Source organism: Cladophialophora psammophila, assembly GCF_000585535.1.
Source record: "Cladophialophora psammophila CBS 110553 chromosome Unknown aczJe-supercont1.4, whole genome shotgun sequence".
Classification (NCBI taxonomy): Eukaryota; Fungi; Ascomycota; class Eurotiomycetes; order Chaetothyriales; family Herpotrichiellaceae; genus Cladophialophora; species Cladophialophora psammophila.
In genome coordinates, this window is record NW_006912925.1 from 1078320 (window position 1) to 1081727 (window position 3408).

Here is a 3408-nt window from a genome sequence, read left to right on the forward strand (position 1 = left end):
CACGACGAACTGCTCCACGACGAATTGCTCCACGACGAACTGCTTCACGACGAGCTGCTTCACGACGAACTGCTCCACGACGAGCTGCTTCACGACGAACTGCTTCACGACGAACTGCTTCACGACGAACTGCTTCACGACGAGCTGCTTCACGACATTTTACTCTATGACGAACTGCTTCACGACATTTTGCTCTATGACGCTCTTCACGGCAGTTGACTGATTCCTTCATTCATGAGCCCAGACGCCTTAAATGGCACCTAAGAAGCGTTTGACTACAAGTAACAGGTGTTTCCCACTTCTTGCTCCTATGGAGTAGAAGGTCCAGTTGAGTAGAAGGAAGACTAGTGCTCTCTACATTCTAAGGAAGAGGTGCTTATTCTTCCACAACTCTACAACTTGCCCCCCCGCCTCCCCTAAAAGCCCCTCTGTTTTCAAGCCCCTCCCCAAATATCCTCGCCTACATTCCTTAGCACTAAAAGACACCCCCTCCCTTGGATCCCGTAAGGGAGATGCTCCTTGCGTTTGAAGAACCCTACGGACTGGTTCCCATACGGTATTTGCGCAAGCTCCACTTTAATTTTTTTTGAGTTTTGTCCCTAGGGGCTGATCCCCTTACGGTAGTGCACGGTAGGCGCTTACGCGACACTGTAGAGGAATCAGTCCCGAGGACCATTCAGGCGTGAGGTGCATTTCCCTTATAGAACTCAAGAAACTGTGACTCGCTGCAGGCAGAGGGGTGGGTGTAGAAGCCACCCCACGTACCCAGGTCCGCCTACCCAAATTTCTCTACCCACGTGCCTCGCCAACACGTTTTGGTTCAAATCAATTAATCTTTGGGTTAACCCAATCTTTGACTGGTCCAGACCTTATTTGTGTTGGACTGGACCCTCCACCTTGGGGTCTAAACCATGGACCTTTGGGTTTGAACCCGAAAACCTAGGGTCTAAACCCAAGAAATTTGGGCCTGAACCCATCCGCCCAAAAACCTCATAAAGTGGGTGTTTCTCATTCCAGAGAACCTTGAATGGCTCATTTTGAACCTGGATTGGCGGAGTAAAGTCGACTTGTGGTTCACGGGCCAGTTGGTGGACTATTGCAGGAGCATTTTCACTTGCGGCTCGAGTTTCGAGCACTTGCACGTCATTTTTATTGGCTTTTTCGGGCTTTTCAGAATGCCTAAGTATTTCTCGCTCATCAAAGAACAACTTTTGCCTAGGTATCCTACCAAAACGCGTTGGTTGAGTCATTTTTGGTACTTGTTTACTCTGAAAACTACGAAGCGCGTTTTTGATTGGGTGTGCCCAAAAAAAAGGTCGCAAGTCGGCTGACACTAGGCATCAAAGATGACAGGAACTGCAATGTTACACAGTGCCAGCTATTCCTGTTGGATGAGCATCTTGTTTCTTTCGCCAGACGTCCAATAAATACGAAGCCAACCCTTTCCTCAATACCAGTATTTGTCGCTGAGAGGTTGTAAAAGGCGATGTCTGATTCTTGTAGAAGTTTAACAAATATCTCATGCAGCTCAGTCCATTCTGTGTTATCTTTCGGCATCAGGCGGATACCATCGTCGGACAGCCAGGATGACACAGGTTCGCAAAGAACCACGACTAGGGACCTTCGTTGGAAGAGATACCTGGTTGCGTCAGGATCCGGTGGCCTAAATCGGCTCCAGGAATCTTGAAGCACCACCATGCACAGGGGCAGAGCGTATTGGGGACCCTAGAAGTGCGACCCTGTGTAGGCTACCGTGCGCTAACCTCTGCGGTACTCCCTATCTGCGGCAGGCTGTCCCCTGCGGTACGCTACTCTCTGCAGTACGCTACCCTCTGCGGTACGCTACCCTCTGCGCCACGTTACCCCCTGGGCGCTTACCGTCTCTCAGCCTTAAAGTGTGCCTCTTCCCCCCCCCCCACGTCTTGCGGTATGCTATCCTCTGCGGTACGCTATCCTCTGCGGTACGCTACCCTCTGCGCCACGGTACCCCCTGCACGCTTACCGTCTCTAAGCCTTAAAGTGTGCCTCTTTCCCCCCCCCCACGTCTTGCGGTATGCTATCCTCTGCGGTAGGCTACCCTCTGCGGTACGCTACCGTTTGATTGATTGATTGATTGGTCACGATAGCATTCACTGGAACAGGAGTTTATCTAGGATACTTCTTATGGATGAATATCACTTACAAAGTCTATGGTGACAGTTCTCCTACTGTACTATTATATGAGCATATAGATGGTGTTATTAACCCCTTCGAATCCCTATCATCCTTCCACAATCGGAGCCCGGAAGTGGAGCTGCTGGCAGAGAAAGTTAAGTTATACACCACAATCGAGCCCGGATCATGAGAGATCGCCAGGTCGAGGATACAACAAGAGATCTTTTACGCAAACAGGAGGATAACAACTACAAGCTATTCTCGGTGCTAGATTATGCGAGGACAAGATAAAGTCGAACAGCTGAGGAGGAAGACTTGGAGCACATTGAGGGATCGCTTAAGGATGAGGAACTTGTAGGTGGCTTTGTCGCTCCGAGACAAAGCAGCTGACAATACAATTAGTCACCTTCTAGGTATTGTCAACTCAGCCAGCATTGTCTAACACCAGGGCCTAGAGGGCAGATAGTGAAGGAGAATGTAGTCGTTCAAGCGCAGCCATCACCACCTATGCCTCTTCCTACCAACCGGTCAAGTTTAGGACGATGGGCGACAGCAAATTAGCACGTTGACTTCTCCAGTATGGGCAGCAAGCGTAGCTTTTCCTTTATAGCTAGCGAGAAATGCTCACGAAATGAATTTCCGATGTATCTTCTGTAACAAGGAGTTCACCGCCAAATCTCGACGCGACCACCACTAGAAACACCATGTTCTGCGGGTGACTAAAATCAAAATGCATTGAAGCAAATTGCAACAAGCTTTTCATGAGTAAGGATATACTCAAGAAAAAAGTTTGATTGGTAGTCAAGACATAGTATCTATTTCGGATAGACTATTCTCATACAGTACAGATCCAAGGTTCACAAGAAAATCGACAAATATCCATACGACAAATGTAAAAGGATATTCTATCGAACGGATAGTTGCAACAGTGAGATTCCGTTTGTTTTTTCTGTGGCGGTAATTCTGAAGGGCTTGCCTTGACTATAGGTATCTACAATCAAAATGGGGCTGTTTTTGAGCATGGGTCACTAAATCATCATCCATTTAGATAAAGTAGCAAGAAAGTCACAGGGGATCCTATGAGCCATTGGGCCACAAGAGTTAAGGAGCGCGGGAAGGGAACCCCAACAGAAGAGGGGGCAGAAGAGGGTGCCCCCAAAAGAGAGGGCTCCCAGAAGAGAGGGCTCCCAGAAGAGAGGGCTCCCAGAAGAGAGGGCTCCCAGAAGAGAGGGCTCCCAGAAGAGAGGGCTCCCA